The sequence below is a fragment of the Falco punctatus genome (genome assembly GCF_963210335.1).
Source record: "Falco punctatus genome assembly, chromosome: 6".
In the NCBI taxonomy this organism is placed as follows: Eukaryota; Metazoa; Chordata; class Aves; order Falconiformes; family Falconidae; genus Falco; species Falco punctatus.
In genome coordinates this window covers 57,455,006-57,479,362 of record NC_137585.1, presented here as the reverse complement: position 1 = coordinate 57,479,362, position 24,357 = coordinate 57,455,006, and the positions used below count along the sequence as shown (strand labels likewise).

The 24,357-nt window shown below is 38.4% G+C and overlaps 1 protein-coding gene across 9 annotated transcripts in view; it reads right to left on the bottom strand.

Moving 5' to 3' along the window:
• The window catches only part of CNOT2 (CCR4-NOT transcription complex subunit 2), a 91,530-nt gene that overhangs the window by 50,412 nt on the left and 16,761 nt on the right, over positions 1–24,357 (bottom strand). For 2 of the 9 annotated variants that reach the window (XM_080392691.1, XM_080392696.1), the window contains exons 2-3: positions 6,628–6,701; positions 5,062–5,102 (exon numbers count right to left, since the gene is read on the bottom strand). The exons of 4 other annotated variants lie outside the window; for them this stretch is intronic. The gene's annotated coding sequence lies outside the window, so the exon portion shown is untranslated. Of the gene's footprint in view, positions 1–5,061; positions 5,103–6,627; positions 6,702–14,714; positions 14,794–24,357 lie in introns of all 9 variants that reach the window. 3 more of the 9 variants (XM_080392690.1, XM_080392695.1, XM_080392693.1) reach the window with 2 other exon arrangements.

Genomic DNA, 24,357 nt, shown 5'->3' with positions numbered 1-24,357 from the left:
ATGTAAGTGTTAATTGATGTTAATAAAGAATTTCCAGAGTTAGATTCTATACCACATTGGAAAAGATAAATTACAGGCTCCCAGATCCCTACTATGCTACCACAAATACAATCATGTAAAATTAAGGAAGCAGTAAATGCACCTATTATGCCTTTCCACTTTACTGATCTTCCACATTTAATTTAAACCTCTTCAATCATTCTGTTCTCCATTAAGGTTGTCAAAAAAATTAATCTAGCTATGTACTCTCCCATCTGAGCAGGTGGACTTCAGTCAGACTCCCACAATGTAAAACTTTGGCTCAATATGTACTGTAAACTTTGTTCACGTATCAGAAACTGAAATAACATGTCATTTTTCATTTTAACACAATTCCCCTTTGAAGTGACAGACTTTACATTTTAAAATAGAGCTACCTCAAACTGGCAGCCTAAGCTCAGACTGCAAGTGTTGCTTAGACCTGGCCCAAGTCCCAGGCATGGAATGGTCCCTTCCATCTCATACCTTCCTCACAGTTTCTCAGAAAACAGTCACATGTATTTAGAGCTCCAAGACAGGACAGCAACGTTTAGCACCTCAACAGCCTGGTAAAACAAGCAACAGGGGATTACTTCCCATTATTCTGTTCTCATTAAAAAATAGAGTATTTTTACTGAAAACAGGCCTACTCTTTCTTCAGGTAATGTATATAGGTTGCTCATACTGAAAGTTTTGTAGTAGGTGAAATGCTTGCAAATGCAAGATCTCAACTTCCAGTTTTCCTACAGCTGGCACTGTAAGATTCAAGTTATCCTGACCAGCACCATTACTGTGCTTTCATCTAGAGTTGCAATAGCAAAACGCTTAAATCTATTTCAGTCTCTACCCACTTCACCAGGATTTCAGACAGGGAAATTACAAGGATTTAAATCATTACACCACAATCTGATGCCAAATTCTTTCATGTCTTTTCAGGGTCATACAAGTCCTGGAAGAAGTTCTTGCTTCTTGAATGATACAATCCCTTCCCCACCCTGCACAATCTTGAACATGAAGCAGGACTGTTAAAAGTTTTGCTTTTAAAAAGACACATTGTTCCAGCACTAAATCTTGTTCACAAAACACAGAGAAAGATTAATTCCTTTACCACATTTCCAAAATCCAAATGAATACTCTAAAGGCATGGATATGTCTTTCTTTGAGCATCAGGCTGGTTGACAATACGAAGAGCAATACATTTAATCATGAACTGTATACTGCATAACTAGAGGCAGTTACTTTATTTAATTTAGGGATAGTTACAAATGTATGTAATGTGTATCACCCACATAGTGCTGCTCTCTTTCAGTGACAGGAAGTCTACAGTAATCAGCTCAAAAACTACAAATGGCAAAAGCACTTACAAATACTGAAGCATTCTTTGTATTTGATCTCCTTTCATTACTGTCATTTTTTAAATATGGTTTCTGAATCTATGTGGTGCCATAAGCTTTTTCACTGTGCTGTTAGATAAATGTATTCTTTACTATGTTTATTAAGTTCTTCCCCCCTTTTTAAAAGGGAAGTTATCAAAATGCTTATTACTACAAAGAAAAACATTCCTGGAGGCAGTGTACATGAACAGCCCATAAGGCAGCACTGTGCACAATTCACAACTTCCAAAACGTAGCCATGCACCTGAAAAGTACGTTTTTTCTAGTTCTGTCCAGAATTTACCTTCAAAAAGCTAGTTTAGAAACAGCAATAATTTTAATGTAGACAGGTAAGAATAAAAGACTAAAAAAAAAAAAAGTATTTCATATAGTGACTGGTTATATATCTTGCATTAAAAGCTTTCTACTTATTAACAAAATAACGAGATTGTTGGATCACCCACATCTAAGTGAAATGCAGAAAAAATTGAGCCAAAAAAAATTATGAATTTTTAGGAATCTGAACTTAAATAGTTACCAAGCAAATTTACTGCAGACAAACCATTTGCCTCCAAAATTGAAGATTCCTGGAAGGACCCATTAGCACTCACTGCTTCTGAAGTAGTGAGGAGAATTTTGTTTGGTAGCTGAAAAGAAAGGTCCAGATGACTCAAACTAAATACCTGATAAAACCCTTGAAGCAGAACAAGGAAACCAAATATACTACTGATAGTTGGTAGACAGCAGTTTACTTAAGACCCAAACTGTTCTTTAAGAATAGGAAGGTTGTTTAGGATACTCTAAAATTAGTTTAAAAGTGACACCAAATCAGTTACCGGGAGGGAGGAATACAAACAAATAATTGTGATCCACTACAGACGACATTTAAAAAATCTGACAAGCAGCAAGTGGTTTGGATTTTGGAATGACAGAGAAAAGCCTTCTACATATTCATCGGACAATTAAGGTCCTGCATAGGAAGAAGTTTTTTGGGTTTTGGTTGGTTGGGGGGGTAGGGGGTGTCACCTGGGGTTTTTTTGGTGTTTTGTTTTTTTGTGTGTTTGGGGTTTTTTTAACTGAAATATTCACTGCAGTGTGAATCATCACTGAGCAGGATTTTCAGAAGGCATAGGGTTTCACAGCAGCAAAGTCTACTGTCACAGTCTTTCTCTTGGCTGGCTTGTTAAATTTCCAGTCAGTTAGCTCCGTGGTTTTGTTTGGCTTCACTACATGGTTACACCACACCAGAGGGGTAGGACAACATAATAGCCCCGATTTACAGTACTTTTAACAGCCAAGAAACTGAAGATCAAGGTACTAGGAAATGAAGAACAGCAAGCACTCTGTTGTCCAAATTCACTTTATCAGCAAGATGAATCCTTCCTTGAATGATGGACAATACCATTAACCAAGTATAATATGTAACTGAATACATGCGGTGGTGGATTGAACTAGGGTGGCCAATACTGCTGCCGGCTTAAGTTCTTCCATCATGCCCCTCTCCTTGGGGTCTGCTGACAAGCTGCAGAACACAAGTAGCAACTGAAGCACCAGCAATTTACTCCTGGTAGAGTATACTGAAATTCACACAGGATTTGCTGCATACCCTGTCCAACCATCCCTACAGCAGGTACAATCACCTCTGGGACAGGAGGAGGAACACAGCTGAGGGCAGCAACCACAAACTACCCCACTTTCACTCAATAGGGTGCCAGTTGCCATGCAGCACCTGCGTGCGCTATTTTCCTTTATCTGCTCAACTGCTTTTTCATTGGGAAAGAACAGCAGCAAAAACCCAATAAACCCACGGATCCTAAAAGACCTAAAGTACCGTTACCCTTATGCTTTTCATGTCACATCAAGAGTTAACCCTCAGTCTAAAATTTCCATTGAAAAAAACAAAATATTGACCAATGCTTGTTAATTTATGATTCACATAGTATAACAGGAATGCCAAAGGAAAAGAATCTGTTAGCAAGCCACAAAGAACATACAGAGAAAAGTTGTGTGATTTGAAGAGCCTTTTTATTTTGATTTGGTAAACTTTAAATTAAATGCTTAGCTGCTTTGGGCATGCACAGTCCTAGTTAAGCAGATAAAACTGAAGAGCTGTAGATTTTGCTTTAAAGGACCAACTTTTTAGAAGAGTACTTTAAAAGTTTCTATGTTTCAGGTTATTTAGGAACACAGTAATTCTATGAAGACTTTCAGTATGCTGAGGCTCTGCGAGCTTTTAAAGTGTTCTCAGCATCCACTGTGTATTCATTTTTCTGGGCTTCCTGTGAAGTCTATAGTCCAATTAATTGACAAAAGACTGAAATGAAACTGTTTAGGCTTTTTACTTTCTGGGTAGAAAGTGCATCCTTGGTCAGTTCTGTTTTCCTCCTTCTACAACTGTTTTCCAGCTTAACAGCTTTCCTATCACAGTTCTGATAAATTTCAGAGGAAAAATTACTTCAAATCTCAATTATTTATAGCGATATGACAAACTGCTAAGAAAGAAAAGGTGGGGCTTAGCCTAATAAAAAATAAAACAGAAGTCCCTCTGGGAACATCCAACATTGCTTATCTAATTTTTTGCTCTGTATTGATGCTTCCTGATTTCTTCTCATCAGGAAGAGAGCATGCATGCTGTTCTCTAAAAAGTTTCTCCAGTTTCTTTCTGTAAAGATTACTGGCTTCTATAATTGGTCTTACGCTTAATATTAAAGGAGATCTTTAGTTTGTTCCCTCCCCCTCATATATGCTCATAGAGATTGACATATCCTTTAAATCAGGGTCTCTGAAATGTAACTACTTCATTCTTGTTCAAAGCAACAAACCCGTTCTCAAGGATTTAATACAAACAAAAATCCACATCCGAAAACATTCTCACGAAAGCATCCTTCTGTTCCAAGTTCTGTTCTAAAATACCTACTTTTAAGGGAAGCAAACCACACATTAGGTATAGACTTCTGTGAGAGGTTTCTGTAATATTTCTTGGTATCAAAAGTGCTAGAGACTGGAAAAGAGACAACGCAGATAGAAGAATACACAATCAAAGCAGTTTTATTTTACCAAACAAACCCATTTCAATACTTCAAAAACAACAGAGCTGAAAATTACTCTCAATAAACGAATTACTTTTCATCTGAAAACAGGTCTGTCTGGTACTGCTTCAAAAAGCGTGAGATCTACTCTAAATCTGAGTAAGTAGGGCTGCACTGCCACTCCTGAATCACATGGGTAGGAACACTCCAGCTATACCAGTCCTTACTCCTCATGCCCTGGTGTCTGCATCTGTCTCAAGGATTTCTGGCTTTAAGAAGTGATCCTACTGCCTGGTTCAGAATAAATAAATTCAGTAAACCAGAGCAGTCACCTGCCTTCCTCACCACAACAATTAAGTCAGGACAGCTTTTGTCTTCCTGATACTGAGGATACTGAACTGCAACTTCTCAAAGTCCTGGTACGAGTCTACATACTCCATTTGCTGCATTTTAAATGTCAGCTTGCAAAGTTGAGCCTTCACCTCTGTAGGGAACCGTAATACCACACTACAGGCTGCTCAGATCTCAGCCTCTTTCAAGCACTACATGGGAGACTGAAGAGAAACACACTTTGCCACCACTCTATTAGCCACACCAGACTCTTAGCAAAAAGGCACACTCTCTAACAGTAAACTACTTACCCAGCTTTGCTTCAGGAAAGCCAAAACAGTCTGGAGGCTGCCTTGGAAGCAAAAGCAACACACTGATAAGTTATTCTGAGGAACAAGAAACCAACCTATGCCAAGCATAACTTTTTCCTAACCAATTTGGGATTTTGGGACAAAAGCTAACAGAGCATAGGAGAAAAGTTCACATTCACATTTAAATCCTCAGACTGAAGCATAACAAACAATACATGACAAATTAAATGAACAACTCTTCAAAATTACTTCTGGGACTTTCTGCAGTGTATCATTAAATTCAAACACATATTGCCAAAATGTAAAACGCAAAAGCAAGCTGTTCTTGAGCTTTACTGACTGTACTGCTCATCTTATTTTAATGAATCTTAAGCACGTCATGTCATGACATGTTCCTGGGAACATGTCCATGCTACTTTAACATGATATTTGGCAAAACCCTAAAGATAACTTGTATGTTTTTAACTCCATGTCTTCTTATCACATTTGCTTTTTTTTTTTCTCCAGTAATTCGTAGGCTCTAATTAACCCAGTCTTGCAGTCCGTTGAAATCCCTTCCTAAGTCACAGGAATTAAACAGATTTTAAAATAGTGTAATACCCCATTTAGAAATGTCACCTCCTTCCTACTCTACTTTCAGGCCACAAACATAAAAACTGGCTGTATTACCTAGCACCACAGTTTGAAACTTGCAAAGAAAAATAAAGCCACTGAATTTTTACTTTACTGAAGTAAAGACAAAACAAAACAGTCCTGAAATTGAACCTTCCCTCTTCAGAGATTACTCTGAATTAAATGCAATGCTATCCTTAAATACAGAAATGTATGTTGTTAATAATCACATAGGGTATGAACAAAACAAAGTTGTTTGTGGGGATTTTTTTAGCCTTTGCCATTTGAGCTGAAGGAATGCTGGGGATTCCAAAGAACATTTATTTGCAGACTATGTTAGTTTGAAAGTTTTAATCAAGGATTTATTCTATTTCTTTTATTAAGGGGATAAATATGCACATATCAAAATGCAGAACTCACCCACCCACTGTATGGTACTACTGCTGCAAAGCTACGATCATGGAACCTTGACTAATTTTTGTTCTGATTACAGAATACTGTAAAAGAAAAGAATATACTGAAGTGTTGCAATTATCACACTACATATCAGCAGATGGAATGCAGTAAAACTCCAACAGTCAACAACAAGATGCCTGTGCCCAATCCCTTTATAACTTACATTAAGTAAACTGTGTTCAAAATTGGGGAAATTATCAGAAAGAACACTTTGCTTACAAATCTTAAAGATAAATACTTGCAAAAAATTTTAAAGCACATGTAAAAATAAATACACTTGTTTCATTTCCCTCTACCACATGAATGCATATATGCAGCATTCCAAGGCACTTTTAAATAAAATCTCATACTTCAGAGCCACTTCCTTCAACACCTCATTGTTGAATGTACTGCCTGAATGTTTTGAAGAGCAAAATCTTACATTGTGATACCTATCCCACTCCCTCTGAGTAAGGTTCTCCTCAAAGAACCTTAAGTGCACTGAAAATAGCTACCTACCTACTCACTGTACTTTTGCCCATTAATTTTTTTGTCTCTGCTGAAGTAAGCAAATTTTGACCGATGACCACTTCCTGTAAATGAAGTAGATTAATAAAACATCATTAGTAAAAATATAGTTATCTTCCAAGCTTTTTACAATTCTTACTGTCCCATAAACGGGGGGGTGGGGGGTGGGGAAGACAAAAACATTTTGTGCACCTAAAAAAATATAAAATTAAACTTAAATTAAAAAGCTTCGCAGTAGTTTTAAAGCAAATGCAATAAAAAGCAATGATCACACACAAAGTAAAGCAGGAGTCATTAACTGTCAAAATTTCATTTTAAAAACAAAATTAGTACTACCTTGGAGACTTAGCAAAAAGATCAATCAGCAGTAAGCTCCCCCCCCTCCCCAGAAAAAGGAGTTGGCAATATGAACTAAAAGGCTACAGAGATCTAACATATCTACAGATCCTTTGTCCAAACAGAAAGGCACAGACGCTTCAATCTTCTAAAGATAAGTTATTCTAAAAGTAATACAGAATGAAGTCTCATAAGAAAACCACAGAAGAAATGACAAATGCCCCCCAAATTATTTTAAACTGTGTGTAATTTATTCTTTGCTAAACCCAATAAGACTTGAATGCTGGCTGGATCTTTCTATTATACATTTTAAAGGGAACTTTGCCTCCTTACAAGACAGACCTAAGCGCTTCTGAACCACCCTTGGGACAACAGGGGAAAAAGCTCAAATCCACGCCCCAACAGTTTTCAGAGATGACTGGAAAAAACAAAACAGAAGCTGGAAGCACAGAATCCACATTTCCAAATCCAAAGGAGAAGGAAGGGAACAAAAACTGTTCCACCAGAAATCTTGGTTCACTGAAGAAATGAGAAGGAAAAAACCAAACAACATAAAAAAAACCAAAACACCAACAAACAAACAAAAACCACCCAAAAAAAGACAAAAATCACTAAAAAACAATTGGGAAAGCAGAGAGACTCTGACCTTTTAGGATCTCCAGAATCAGTACGTTCCAGTTGTAATGGGTACAGGAAATGAACAACTACATTGGTGAAAAAACGTATCACCCAAGTCTTGAACGCAGAGTGGTATTCTAGGACCCTAAGCTAGTGAAGGGATCAGCCTGTTGCATGCAATGATAAAGTTGTAATTCTTTTTTCACCAAAGAGCCAAGAGGCACTTTCACTCTGTTAAGAGTGATGGCCAGAAGAACCACAGCACAACTAGTTGAGGGTACTGCAGCTATAAGGTAAACTGATACACCAGGGGACATATTCAGAGTGTTCTTGAGCGCCTGAAGAATGCAACCGAGTTGCCCAGGCCCACAGCAGTTAGCCCTGTGGTCCCTGAGCAATTAAAGTGCAGCCCTAACCAGGGCTGCACCATGCAGCAGAAACCATGGTTTGCCAATGGTGGGACAATGGGAGGAAGCAAAGGAGGAGAGGCTGCCACCTGATGTTGCTGTATCACCCTGGTGCACACCCAGCCTCATCACATCCTGCAAAGAAGCTGTAGGATGGCAGGCAAGCGGCTGTCTTCCTCCTTCCACTTACAATGGTTGCCAAGTCAATATAAAACACCAACAAAGTTGGCAGAAAGTTTCAGATACCCCTGGTCCTGCAAAGGGACCTAGTCTCTTGAGTGCTTACACCAGATGATCCAGAGACACTCTCCCTTTGCCAGCACTAGCAAAGAGCAGTAGCACTGCCCAACACAAGTAGGACTTGGCACTGTTGTGTACAAGGATGTGTCCGACAGCTGGTTCTTAAACTCACAATACAGAAATGATACTAAATACTGCTGAAAATCCACAGGTTTCTTTTTTGAGAAAGGGATTTCTATAAGAACTACATTCGATATAAAATTATATCACTGAAGTCTTACAGGCAGACATCCTTTCCACCTGACAAAGCACTGGATCCTTAGAGAGCTCCAATACTGTAAGACATAAAATTTTATTTTCCAAGACTCCCAGGTAGATTCTAAACTCAGAATGCCTCACCCCACAGGCAGTAATGCTTTTTTTACTTGTTTTAAAATGCTATGATTTCAGTTCTAGCCATACACCTGACAATATTATTTCTTCTAATGCTGTAATCATTCAGACTGTATTAAGTTTCTTTTACTTCATTGAATTCAGACTTGTTATACGTGGAATGGCTTTTTCATTCAGTCTTACAACCCTATCAGCGGGAGCATGCACCATATTTGACATGCAAATACAATAAAATCATAAGAGAAATTAGAGAGAAAGGGTTATATTCTTTTCCTGAATAGATATTATAAAATTAGTCACAGCATAAGCAACTGGTTTTAGAGTATAATCGAGTATCACAATTTCAACACAAAACTAGGCTGCCCTTTTCCCTTGCAAGAAGGGAAAGGACTTGGGTTGCAAAGCCTCTCCAGGCAGTGTCACAGAAGTATCTGGGTTTCAGCTCCTCCCTCTCCTCTCTTTACAGCATCAACCAGCTACACCAAAGCACCTTTCCACTCAGTTCTAATGGAAGACAGACACCTCACGCCCTCATGCCATTATAATGCAATCTTTACCAGGCCAATTCAAATGGCACTGACTAGATTTCACAACACTCCAACCTCATCATCTCTGGGACAAGGGTTAATAAAGCAAGAGTGGGACCTTACTTGAGTACCAAAATATGACTTGAGAGTTCTATAGTCAAAGCAAATTGGAAATAAATACATTTTGAATGAGAAAATGCCAATCTTCATCATTTTGTTACACATGTATATAAAGTTATATTAAGAAAAGAACATGCTAATAAAAATATTAGCCTATTTCATATATACACACAAACTATGCTGATTAAAATCACTATAATTCCACCTCATTACAAGGCTTTTGTTCTCCACGTTTCATGGAAAACGAGAATTCTTTGGCCCAAAGGCTGTGCATCAAGCTGTATTCTTCTTTTCCAAATTAGATGTTAATTTGCTGATTAAGAATTTTGCAGGAAATGGGAAATTCTCCCTAGCAAAGAGATACCTCATACTCAAGAGAGGCTAGCAGCTGCAGCTATGTCCTGCATGGTAACTCCTAGCTCCTGCTGAGCTTTCACTTCTGCAGAAGGCAGGAGACAGTGTCTACTGGGCAACACCATTATTAGCTCTCAGATGCACAACAGCTTATACAACCTCCCTGAGGAACCTATCCCAGCATCTGATCATACTTACCAAAATTCCCTTTGACCTCCTAAAAACCCTTTTATACAAACATCATGATGATCTTATTCCTTCCCAGAGGGCAAAGAACAGCTTTTCCTTTCCCCTTCCTTTTGTGCTCACTCCCAACAGAGCGCAGCTTTGGTTCTTCCTCTCTGTTCTTCTGGTCCATCTTTGCTAGACTTATGTTCCTTTTTAGTCCTTTTAGAAGTTAATACACTTCTGTAAGTACAGTACTCCATGTGAGCTCCTAACATCTGTGAATACAGCAACGGTATTTCACTACAGTTTGGACACAGGCACTCCTATGTATACATCCTGGAACCGTGTCTGCTTCCCTCTCTCCCTCAACGCACTGTTGGTCTGAACGGCTTATTACTCACAACAAGCACTACATCCCTGCCCTGTTAATCAGTAGTCCTCATTATGTATTTGCACTGTTTGTCATTTCAGCATTTGCCTTTTTATGCAAAATGGGTATATTACTTTCTGGTCTATCATCCAATAATGCAGGAAAATATCAACAAGTACAAGGCCCAAGAAAATGCATATGAAACCTACAGTTTCCCTCCAGTTTTGCAGTGAAGTATTCCTACTACAATTTTCCAGAAAACCTGTAGTAGCAGCTTCAGTCTAGGACATACCTCCTTAGCTTAAATGGACCATACCTGCATGTGCCAAAAGCTCTTCTTAAAATACAGTTGCCACTGCTTCTACTCTACTCGGATCTTCTGATCCGCCACAGGAGGACACTACATTGCTTTAGCACAGGTTGGTTTTGTACTAAATCCCTTTCAGATTAAACTTCCAGAGTAATACCCAAGTCAAATTCTATCTATAGCATAGGTTTAGTTTTTCCAAAACCTCACCCAAGTGACTGACCCTTCATTCTAACAAACAGAGACAAAAACATTGCTAGGTACTTAAAAAGTTTAACTAAAAAAACAAGCAAAAAAACCCAGAATGACGATGCAGTCTAAGAGCTATCTTATTTTACAAAAAAGTTAGACACAGAGTAAAGGTCACAGAAAAATAAGTAACAATCTCTTCTAAAAAAAAAAAAGATAAAATGGGTATTAATGATAAATTTGATAGAAGCACAGAAAACTTAAACATCTTATCCTCAAGTATCAGCTTCCCTCCTTTCCCCCTGCCCTTTGATTTTCAGAAATACTATGCAGTGATCATACTGACCCAGTCCCACTTCAAATTTCAGACAGCATAGCTTGGACAACTGTCTCCATACAAATCAATCCTAGTAGGAAAAACTCCAAAAACACAAAGCCAAAAAAAAAAAAAACCACAACACCACCAAAAAAAAACATTAAGGGACAGGAAAATTGGAAAACATTTCTTCAAGCATTCCAAATTTTAACATGGATTAATGCAAAGCTAAAACAAAGATGCCTCTGATGTTAAGACGTTAGGTCACATACAGTAAGGACAACAGGAAGTATTTCAGTACTGGAAAGATTTCATTATTTAATTTATAAATCCCAGTAAAAGTGTCAAAACAGTGTTTTAGTATAAACACATTAAAATATGCACATCATTTTGCATAACATTTCCTGTATGCTAAGCTCAGATAATATAGTCTGCTTCTATTTGCGATACATTAGTTTAATATTTGCATTTTAAATACTGGGAAAGGTTGCCTGCTTTTTTCCCTGTAGAAGAATTACTTTGAAAGGTATTCTCTGCGTAGTCTTCACACTCATTAGTCTTATACTCATTAGTCCTGACTGATGGACAATTTCATCATTTTCAACTTTGATTTACTGTTGTTATAGTTGAAAATCAAATTCAATTCTACACCTTCCTTCAAAATCAAATACTCTTATATGCTTCAACCTTACATACTTGCAAAACCTGCAGATCCTAATCCCAACCACTGCAGGTCATTTTCAGGAACAAACTGTTGAGAATGGGGTTTTTTTTGTTTGGTGAGGGTTTTTTAGTTTGTTTATTTGGTTTTTTTTAACAGAAAACAGCTCCTGTCTATAGTAATGCATAAATAAAAAGGAAAGGTTTCTCTAGGTAAATGAGGCCCTTTTGTATGCTTCACCAAACCAAGCAAGTCTGCAGCACAAGGTCTTTGTCAGTAATGGAAGAGATCAGAAACAGCGAGCTGCATGAAGAATCCTGCTTTCAAGAGTAACAATTAAGACCTGCTTTATAGTCAGTCAAGGGAAGTATCAGGGGAGGAATCACTCTTAGACTGACCTCTATCCACTGACTATAAAGGGAGCCTGAAGAGGTAGGTGAACCAGATTTCAAACTTGTTAGTAATTAAACATAAGCAAGGCAGACCTACTCACTGCATCTAGCTGAGCATACTTTACATTTCCTCTGATCTTACTGACTGGAACAAAGCCAATAATCCTAAATTTGTCATGCCTGATTTCTAATGGGCTCATGCTAAAAAGAATATCGTCATTTTATTTGTCACACAGAAATACAACCACCATCTAAAATGAATAATTAACCATGCACAATAAACTAAAAGTTTATCACTTACTGTATTTACCCGCAGCTCATTTACTTAAGCTTTCACATACTGTATTTCAGCTGCATCTTACACTCAATCTAAGACTGCTCTAAATTGCTGTTAGTTTCTCAGGATGCAGCACTTGAAGCCTGAAGTAGAGCAGGCACCAATGACCTGCACTTAAAACAATCAAAAATTATTTACAAACTGCTCAAACATGTAGAACTTTGGCAGGAGCACAAAACTACTACACAAAGGGTAGTTAACAGAAAACAAACATTAAACACAAAGGATCCATAATACTCAATTATCTTTTACTATATAACACTACCAATATTAGCTTGAGTGGGAGATGGGTATCAAAGCAGAACCACCGCTACTTTGTGGACAAGTTCACCTACGTAACCCAGGTGTCACACCTGGTAAGTACAGATGCACAGAAATATCCAAGTACAGCTTCTAAAATTTCCTACTATGCAGGTAAAATGAATAGGGAAAAAGAAATACTTGAAGCTTGTTCTAGTATCAGTTTCCCCTTTAACCACTTCAGGAGCTGAAAACAAAAAGATCACCTTTCTTTCCATAGAAATGTCCAAAATACAGTAAACAGCTTCCCCTCAGAAAAAGTCACAATCTGACTATTATGAAGAAAGATAATGCAGGAAAGTTTCAATTAATAGCTTTAACGTATTAATGCAGAGATCATCCCAAAGCATTCGCATGTCTGCATACTTTTCTGTCCAGTTTACTTGGGAAAAAAAATAAACGGCTCTACTTGGCACCTCACAACCACATTCTTGTTCACTTGCATCATCTAGATGACCTAACAGTCCTAGCAGAACAAAGATTTTCATTTCACCGAAGTTAAGGGGCAGGAGTGTAACAATCCATATATCAAGATATACACACATACAAACATGTGCATACATCCATATCTCAATAAAAAGGTCTCCCTGCCAACTACAGATTGCAAAAGCTTTAGGAACTGCTAACACTTACATTTGCTTTTGTTGTTGGGTTTGGGGGTCTTTTTGATTTTTGGTTTTGTTTTCTTTAACTTGTACAATAGAAGACTCTTACAACGTAAGCTTTCTTTTATCCCCTCACCCTGAAAAGCTCACAAAATAATAATGGAAGGGTATTCAAAGTCATAAGTAGATATTACCAGCATTTGCAAAGTATCAGGGCACTCTGAGAATTATGATGAGCTGTACCAGCTTTGGAAGCTGCCATAAAGATTAAGAATTTTAGCATATGCTCTAATTTAATTTTCTGCTGTATTCAAGATGTGTAGCAAGTTTTTATGATGTGTATGAAAGGTGGGGCAACTTGTAAGGTGAGGCTCCTGTGATACACGGAGTTTCTGTCTAATTCAGTTTCTGTCTAATAATATGCACATTCAATAACATTTTTCAAATTGCTCCTTTCAAATTTCTTCATTAGCCTGGACAATTTGACAACTTCTTTTCATCTTTCACTTTTAATTCCTCCTCATGTTGCACCTCTGACAGCATAACCTTAAAATCCGCATCTCTTATCTGTGCATAAACTGTTTTCCTCAGTACCTGGGATGGGTACATACACCGAAGACTTCATCTGAAGAATGAATTTCCTATGGGAAGACTATCTACTTTTAATAAAGATGACTAAAAATGATGGAGCATTCATTTAGATTTCAGATTGTCAAAGATTTTCTAAACGGATAAAAAAGGGCAAGTAAATGTCACCACAAAAATGCATAAAATTGCAGCATTCCGAAGACACTGACTCAGCCCACGTTGCACAGATGTAACACAGGCTCCCTACGATGACCTGATCAATGGTAAGAATTAAAACCAGTAATCTCTTTGGACAACATGCTAGCAAGAAAACAATTTTACTGTGGCATAACAGGGCAAAATGTGAAATGTGACTAAACTGCCATCACTATATTGATACTGAGCCATTTCCAGTGCTGAATTAACCTAAAATGAGAATAAACACACAGATAAAAGGAACTTTAAATGGGTATATGGTCAAGAAGTAATAAAAAAAAAAGAAAGTATCTGGCTTGGGCCAGTAAAGGTAAGCATTTACAGTGTCAATGACATTACACAATTTCCTGTTGATACTACATAATTTTATGGTCTCACATATTTGTTCCATTACCTGGAAATTACGGCTACCTAAACCATTCAAGCTGGTTTTCAGTGGTTCTCCTATCAATAAAGGACATTTCAAAATATCTACTGTAGGCAATCATTATTTTAATTACAAATTTTAATTCAAGAAACATTAAATTAATATTATCCTAAAAATTGGAAGACACTACTGCTGGAAAAAGGAAACTGAAAAGTACTTCAGGCTCCCAACAAGATGCAGAAGCAGGTCCAAACAGGAGTATGGATAGTAATTAAAAGAGCAACCAACCTTCCCACTGGTCCAAGGCAAATTTTGACCCTGCTGTGCTCTTCAACGCGTGCATATCCCAACACACATCACTGCAGCACTATAATTAACAGAACTGTTATTTCAAGAATTATTTTCTGAACACGTTAAACAGAGCTGACAAGAGATCCACCTGTACATGTCCACCTCTAATACACTGGCCCAAGGCCCCCATTCAAACTCAAAGCCATGAAATGACTCGGACTTCTACTAAGGTACTCGCGACACCCAGAAAACAAACTAAAGGCAAACTCAACCTCTGACATGTTAATTTCTTTGGTCCTTCTAAACACCATGTGACTTCACAGTATTTTCTTCAATACTGCTATACTGTACTGATAGAGATGATCACTCCAGAAAGTTGATGTGACATTTCTGCTTCACTGGGATGAGCAACTCAACTGCAAGACCTGTGCATCCCATCCTAGATTAAGTTAAGCTAATTTAAATTAAATTTTAAATTGGAAGGAGCAATCTGTTACAAAGACAATCCTAAGGGCCTTAGTCTAGGTGGTATGACAAGCACCTAGACCAGAGGTCCTCAAACTACGGCCTGCAGGCTGGATATGGCCCCCCAGGGTCCTCAATCCGGCCCCCGGTATTTACAGACCCCCCCGCCGGGGGTTGGGGGGGAAACCAAACAGCCGCAGATGACTCCCTGCCACCTAATCCGCTCACCAGCCCCCTGTTTAAAAAGTTTGAGGACCCCTGTTCTAGACCAAGACTGAACAGGGTTCTGAATCCAAGACGACAGGAGAATCTTCACAGATACTGTGTCCAGAATCAGCCCAGTCAGCTGCATCCAACTGATGGGACATGAGCAAAATTTCTGGGCGCTGGGCTTGAAGTTTAGTCCTCCACTGAGGAAAAAAAAATGATGCTTCAACTCAAGAATACAGTTTGAGTCTCTTTTAATTAAGAGACCACTATTTCATTATTATGGAGACCATGTCATCATATCTTAACGCCATAAGGAAGCCAATGAACCAGATATTTTACTGTTAGCAGATCTGCATCACTAAAAAAAAAAAAAAAAAAAGATACTTCCTCTATGATGCTCACTTCCATATTTCCATTCCAGTATCTTGAAATCAAGAGATACACTGATTTCCTTCCTGATTGGCCAAGAGAACGGCCAGTGCTGAAGCCCTAAGGAAGAGGGAGGGGAGAAGATGAATGCTCCAAGTTTAATATGTCTCCCTCTTTCTCCTTGTCCTGGTTTTGGCTGGAATAGAGTTGATGTCTCCTCTCAGTAGCTGGTACAATGCTGTGTTTTGGATTTAGTATGACAATAATGTTAATAACACACTGATGTTTTTAGTTTGCTAGGTAATCTTTACAATAAGTCAAGGACTTTTCAGTTTCTCAGGCCCTGCCAGGGAGAAGTCTGGAGGGGCACAATAAACTGGGAGAGGACACAGCCAGGACAGCCTGACCTGTGCTAGCCAAAGGGATATTCCACACCACAGAATGTCATACTGAGCATGTGAACTGGGGGGAGTTGGCCAGGGCCTGCGATCACTGCTCAGGGACTGGCTGGGCATTGATCGGTCAGTGGGTGGTGAGCAGTTGTATTGTGCATCATTTTGGGGGGGTGGGGGGTGTCCCCCCTTTTGGATTTTATTTCTCTCCCCCTCCCTCTCCCTTTCATTATAATTTTTGTTGTTATTATTATATTTCATTGCAATTACTAATTTGTTCTTATCTCAACAGACAGGTTTTACCTTTTTCCCCAATTCCCCTCCCCATCCCCCTTGGAGGGGTGGAGTAAGCAAGTGGCTGCGTGGTGCTTAGTTGCCAACTGGGGTTAAACCACAACATTCTTCCTTTTTAGTATTAGAAAAACAGCCTGTCAAATCCTTCCCCTCTGCAGGACAATGAAACTTTCTCCAGTGTACTGCTGAAAGCCACACACTGACTCCAGAAAGGTAGAAGTAGTGATGAACTGTAGGATAGTAGCAGCATGACTGGTAAGACTTGTGGCAAGTGTTATCAAGAACAGGAGAGAGTGTGTTGTGGTTTGGGTTTTTTTTTATTTAAAGAAAAAGGAAACAGTAAGCAGGGGGAAGAAAGCAGGTGATATGAACCTGCTGGGACATCTAGTCACAGCAACAAGGGAATACAGATGGGTCATAGGTACTGGAGGTAATGCTTGTGAAACCTTGAACTGACAGTATTTTTCTGCAAGTCTAAACAGAAAGTAAGGAAAAGCTGAAGATAAGGTCTTCAAGCAGTATAAAATCCACTTTAATTGGGGGGTGGGGGAAGAGGCAAAAGAAAAGATGGAAATCACTGTCAGCTAAAAACCTTGAAAAAATGAAAGATCATCTGTTTTCACACCAAATGCCACAGATTTATTTAAAGGCAAATCCTCTACAACAGACATAACCATTTCGGAAAGAAACAGGTATATTCTTGCATATCCTGGGCTTTTTTAGAACACCTGTCCCTAAACTCTATTAAAACTTCCCCAATTTTGTCAACAGCCAGACATGAAGGCAATACCAAAATACCCCCCTACAAGCCTGGAAATTCTGACCTTTCTTTCCAACAACTGAGGAAACAGAAGTCTGCAGCAAAGCACAGCTGGGTTTTGGCTACCACAGCAGGTAAGAACAGCCCAGCCCCTACCAGCTACTGCAGAGCATCCACAAGGCTGTGAGATGTTTCCCTTCCCCTCCTCTATTTCTAATGCACCAGACACTGCCATGCCTGCAGTTAAATCCTAGAAGTAAAGCCACTGTCCCCCTAGCACCTGGGGGTGGTGCTTCCTCTGAAGGACAAAGATGGCACAAGACCTGTCAATTATTTTACTTCCAGATGATGTGGGGAAGACAGAGATCCACTGACATACTGCACAAATTCGCAGCCTGAAGCACATGCCCAGACAGGTTAATTTATCAGGCATCCATCATCTGCTGTTTAAGGAAGAGTTAAATAGAAGCTTCTGCACCTAGCCACCACCTTTTGGCCCTATACCACACACAACTTGAAAAAGACTATGAAGCCACTACCACAGATACCAACGACAAGTAGGGTGAGTAGACTTAAAGGCCAGAAACTCCAAATGAAAAACTGTACAACTCAGGGAAAAACAAAAATAGCAAAGTGTTGTCAGCAAATAGGGCAGGGCACCAAGAACGCTCCAGCTAAACACCACTAACAAAGGAGAAGAGGTCTCTAGTTCAAGTAGCTGTGTACTTACAAGGATCACTGTGCAAGCACACATGTGGCTCATGCCTCAAAGGTAAAACAATCCTCACAACCATCAGAAACCTGCAAAAGTAACTTTTATTTTTTAAGTATAGTTAAAGGAGTATTGCATTCAATAAGAAGTTTGGGCAAAGATGTTAACAAGCGAACTAAGTATCTCTCAAACTGTTGTATGCAGCATCTGAGCGCTGTCTTTAGAACACAAGCAGCATTTGGCACAGTGTCCGCAGAAATGGAACCGAGACACTTGGGACAACAACTCAGCCTCTGGACACTGGGAGTTCAGTGTGAATCAACACCACCCACCTGAGCACACCTGCACTATTCCTGCTTTCTTGTTTGAAGTTGGTCAGTATACATCACTGCAGCTAAATCTATTTTTACACTGAAACTGGATTCCATTCAATTTCATCTAATGGATTATGGTTTCTCCAAGTCTCCTTCTCCTTAGCTCTTCAAGCATCGTATGTTTAAGTGGAGCTACAAACACACACCTGTGCTAGTTTAGCACAGTCAAGCACTGATGCAGAGCTAGTTTAATTCACTCAAATCAACATAGCCCAGACACAGGTATATTTTTCTTCTCCAATTTTCCATTCAACCTAACACCACGGTACAATATCCCATGAATGTTTCAAGCATTTTATCCACCGCTATTTAAGTGGATATTAGATAATCCCAAAATGCCCTTATTTTTAGGCTGCCAGTACAGCAATTTTACAGTAGTGCAGCAACAATAACAGAGCACAATAAAAGTGCAATTCATGATAAACAGCTACAGATCTCCTAAGTAGGACTTATTATTACAAGGATAAGGAGACATGCCTTCACCCTTAAAATACACATACTCCTTACAGAGACACAAGTACATGACTTCAATAAATATCTCTTACAGACTTTATTAAAACCATGAAATGGTGGTTTATGCACTTGTCAGTTCTGCTTGCAAAAAAATGCCTAATTGTCACTAAAAGTTAAGCAAAAATACTAACAGTATTTTGAGTATTTGGTTTGAGAGCACTTTGCAGGTCACTGGTTTCACTCTTACTGGCATTTCCTGGTTCATCCATAGATGCTGTGCACTGCTCACACACTCCTGTGCACCCAGACCAACTGCAGCACCCAACCGCAACAAACAGCAGAAACAACCCTGTCCCTGAAGAGCCAGCAGGCAGCAAAGGGTGCAATGAGGAGAAGAACAGACAAGCAAGATACCTTTGCTGACAATCAAAAGAGCTTCTGCAGCAAACTGTAGATCAGCAACTGAGATGCAGGGAGGGAAGAAGTATTTGAGTAAATAAAAAGGCCTCATGCTGAAGTATTCAAAAGGTGTTATTAAAAAGTATCAACTTAAAACCAATCAGCAGTGTCCCTTCTATCACGCCTCTATTTACTTTTCACACAACCTACTCCTCAAGTGGAAACACTATACACACAATTTGCCATCAGAAACTCATGTCTTAAGTCGAGCTATGTTTAGCATGGGATCAGGGCCAATCCATCCCTAAATGCAGGTGCTTTTACACACAGGGAATTTTATCAATACCAATAGGGCCCAATTTGTTCTAAATTAAGGTCTGAAAACTAAGTTCCCCTCGTGCCCCCCTCCTTTTTTTTAAGGAGGAAAAGAGGATTGTAGAAGAGCCTTTTCCCTCCTCTTGCTTTAAAGAGACAGCAAGCAAGAAAAATTCAACGTGAAAAATACAAGAAAAGCACCATGATCTACAACTCCCCAGTAATAACATATCCTTCATACAGGAATTTCAAGAAAAGCTGATTTTCACATTAAATATCTTAGCATATTCTTTCCTAACTGAATGTTTACCTGCATAACTGTCTGGCCAGGTACACTGAAAATGCGGACTTTATTGCTTACTTTTCAACACTGGGCAACAGATAACTTAAAACATATGTCTTTGCAGAGTACCTATAATTATCAAGCAAAAATACAAAAATCTAATTGCAAAAAGTACGGCTATAATTACTCCTTCTAAGGCTCATCCAGATTTTATATTCCTTTTATAGGAAAGACAAGGTAGCACTGTCAATTAACTAATTGGCACATCTCTTCCAGCTGATCAGTGTCCAGGTTATTTTGTCTTTGATTAGACAAATCATCTTTATTCCTGGACAGTAAATCCAAAGTACCTAGGAACAACATGAAGCTTACTCATTTCCTCTTTCATAAACACGATCAGTTCTCAAGTCAGAAAACTATTCAGCCTTTTGCTCTTTAAATTGGAAGAGCTAAATAGCAAACTTTTCTTTTGATGTATTGCAGATGACAATGCAAGAACTCATTAGGTCAAATTATTGCTTCAGTATTGTCTATGCCACTCCACACTTTTAATCTGTTGACAGACCAGAGCAGTAATTCCACTCATCAGTTCTTAAGCCACTAGTAGTATTTAGAAGACAGATGAAGAAAAAAAGCTCCCTTTCTGAAGTACGCACAGATATGTCTGAAAGCATAAAGGATCTTGTAATTAAAAATAAGTCATTACACAGGCAATCTTATAAATAGAGCCATATAGAGCACTGCTTTGATTATTTTACAATATATTAAGAACCATTCTTCTAAAGGAAGGTACATTAGAATGCTTAAGGCTTTACATCAAATTTCAGTATTACAAATGTTACTATGTATGCTAAACCCTTCTCCTGCAGTATTTAAAATTAATTAAGCTTCTAGGAATGAGTATCCAGAGATGATCTTGACTAACTATATGTAATTAAGATTAAAAGATATGTATGCATAATAAAACATTCAAAAAGTGTTCCAAAGTCAATGCTAGAGATAATGATATTTACATGGATTTAAATATAAAAATATATATTTGTATTAAGTCTTCCCAATAGTATCATCCTCAGGCTGCCTCATATTCAAATTTTTCTTGCTACACGTTTGCTGGCCTTTCGTCCCTTAAAAATAGCTCCTGTAACAATACAACAAAAGTATTTTAAAATCTTCCATGACAAATCAATTGAAAAATATTATTTGTATAATCTCTGCTCTTGTACATACCTGGACTTCCGAGTAAGTCCTAAGTTACAATATCAATACGCAAAACAACTTTTTGGAAAGTTCAATACATTCTCATAATAAATTATTTGAATAAAGCATAAAAGAACACTTTATGTTTAGATGACAGGATTATTAAATATTAGGTATCTTTTAGAGTTTACTTTGAGTTGAATTGGACATGCCCTATACCCATTTTCACTTGCTTCTGACGAGAACATAAAGAGCAACTGAGACAAGGGGAAAAACCCCAAAGGTCTCAGACAGTACCACTTGAACACCAAAAGCAACAGATAAGTAAAATGACGCTAACAGTTTTATAAAAAGATTGACAATGAGAATTAATGTCATACAAGTTAGTCTACTTTTCCTTCCTTTGCATACTATCAATGAGCCTCTAAAGCTAAAATTTTTCACTAAATATTTGTTAGTACAGAATAGTTAGAACAGACCTTAACCAGCTGAGAGTAATAACACAAACAAAATTTATGGGGAATTGTTAGCATATTTTGCTACGACACAAAAGGGCAAATCCCAGTTTTATATTCTTTACTGAATGGCATAGGTTCCCTCCTTCATTCCCTCCCTATGGATAGAATGCAAGGAATTCAGCTTCTGTTTACCTATTTAAAGTTTGAGAAGTGAGACAAACAACTTACTACAAAAACTGTTACTTGTAGAGAACTAAATTCTGTAAGCCTATTATAACAGATACTCAGCCTACTGCAGCCAAAAGCCAGGACTTGCTACTAGAAAGGCAGAAGGTCTGGCTCCTGGAAACAGACACAATTAAAGACGAGGAGAAGTAATTTGAATGTTAGGAAAATATCAGAAAGCTGCCTTTGGATAAGACAGGCATACAGATAAAACCAGAACAAAAACAAAATTTAAAAAAAAAAAAAAGCAGAGGAACGCAAGACAACAGATTTGAAGCTTCTTCCCCATAAAGTTTATTTTACCATAACTCAATTTGTAGATTTGTCCCAATCAACCTTTTCTGTTTTGGGTTAGTAGCTTATCAAGTGAATTTTGTAAAAAAGTAATAGTGACATGGAAAACAACAGGACTTTCTACACATTTGCCTACTGACATGATACTCACCTTTAAGTAGGCATCAAAGCAGAGGAAAAATGCAGAGGTTATTCTGGAAATACTGCACAGAAGTATAATGGCTACAAACAGTTACAGGAAAAGGCACCCTATACAGAAAAGTATCTTGGACTTCACCTCAACTTGGGCAATTTCAAATGGATACTCCATGAAGTATCATATTACTCGCATCATGAACAGACCGTACATCTTACTTCAATGACACATTTAAATTAGTTGGCAAGCCAGGATCTTCATCTATGAAACATTCCATCTCTCACCTCCAAAACCTAATTTTGTGAGAAGGACCAAGAACAGCAATAGCTTCCTAGATGACATTTAAGCTGGACAAAAGCCCAGCAAACTACCTGAAATATCTCTTTAGAAACTTGTTCCCATCTCTCCCTGATGTAGCAGTTCTCTTTAATTCAGCTGCCTTGCTGGAAATCAGAGATAATTGTTAGAGCCTGAGGCAGTGCTTGCAAGCCTGTCTAGCAATGAACAGTGAAAAACAACTTCCCAGATTTATCAGAGCAGGGTTTGCCAACCAACTTCTCCACTGGTTCTCACAGCAACTTTGTAGCCAGTTTAAAGACTGGCAGGATCTCCTGTTTATTTCCTCATTTCCCTGTCACACAGGTACCTGGGCTGGCAGGCCGTTGTTTGCCAGGAAGCTTTTATGAATGAAGGAAAAAAAAGGAAGCAGAAAGTGCTTTGTGGCAGTGATGATCATAAATAGTCTGCTCAGATATGGCTCTATCAAAGCTATTGCTCTGCAGGTGACATTTCACTCAGAAGGCTGACACCACAGAAGTAAAGCAGAACAGGTTTAGACCATTCTTCCCTAGTCTCTTTCTAGGGGAAGCCAGCACCTTGCATAAACAGTTTCTCTCTCTTGCTTCCGTGAGAGAAAAACATGACACTGTCCTGAACAGCCCATGTAGTCCCAGACCTTCATTGCTTTTTACATTCCCACACTTCTTCTAAAATCTCTCCATCTAATGCTTTTCACTTCCTATACAAAACACCTTTTTCAGGCTATAAATGGTAAGACTGGCATTTTCCAAGGAAGGCAGAGATATAAAAATAATTCTAAGAGACAGAGCTTATTCCTCAGTGTCTTTGGAATGGTAAGCTGCAAGACCAGCTGCAAAGAAACAGAGAAGTCATATAAACAAAGAACAGTTTAATCACTTCTGCTTTATAAACCCTTAAACAGCACTCCAGGGGGCACCCTCCTAGAGTCTTGTATGGTACGTTTAGCAAATACTAGATCAGATACCTGTCCCCAAAACAGGAGATCCAGAATCAGCTGTCCCTCTCCTAACTCAGCAACAGCAGGGAAATCCCTGGATCTGGACATTTACTTTCCCTAAGAACCCTGTGGGAAGGTCCTTGGAGCTAAATGAGGAAAGCTAGACCTAATGCTTAAGCAACATCCCTGTTAACCCTTTAACAGATTCATTATTTACTTAAAGGGATAACAGAGACATTACTTAGGAAGTCCATCAGGTAGTTTTAAGCATCCCAATAATCCAAAGTGTTTGCTTAACAAATGTGACCTTGACAATAGAAGACACTACTGTCAGTCTCCTATCTGGACACAAGCTAAAGATATTTTTAAGTGGGTATCATGCTTTTTACATTTACGCCTCCTGGTGACATTCTGATCTTGAGGTCAGGATCAGAGTCCTCTGCAACAGCTAGTGATATCACAGGCACTTCTCTGCACCATATTAGACGTGGGATTTGTTACATGTCAGGAGGACAAAAATTTTGTTAACTTGGATTAATGAAAGTGACACTGTGGGTTTGAGGTGTTTTGAGGCACCTTTCAATATGCAATCCCAAATTTTATTTTTCCCATAACAAGGTTCTATAAGGAAGTTCACTTGAGAACTGTTTACTAAGTCGTGCAAGAATGCAAAATGTAGCAAAGCCACAATCTCAGGTTATATTATCCCTCAAAAAAAAAACCACCTATGTAAAAAACCAAATGCCCTATTTTGTAACATATACCTGATGGCATAGAAGTTTGGAGATTGCAACTCCTATTTGTAAATTAAGAGTAAACATATTCTTTTCACTACAGAATTAAAATATACAAAAATTCCAGAAATCTCTATAGACCTCCCTGTAACAAGAAGAAAAAAATAAAATTGCATCTCACTCTTAAATCTATTACCTGCAATATTGAGAAACTATAGGTTTTAATACTGAAATTAAATCCAGCAAGGCTGATGCTTAACACAAAGAAATTTCACTTTTTAAAAGAACTGGCCTTTCAAGAATCTTCAAAAC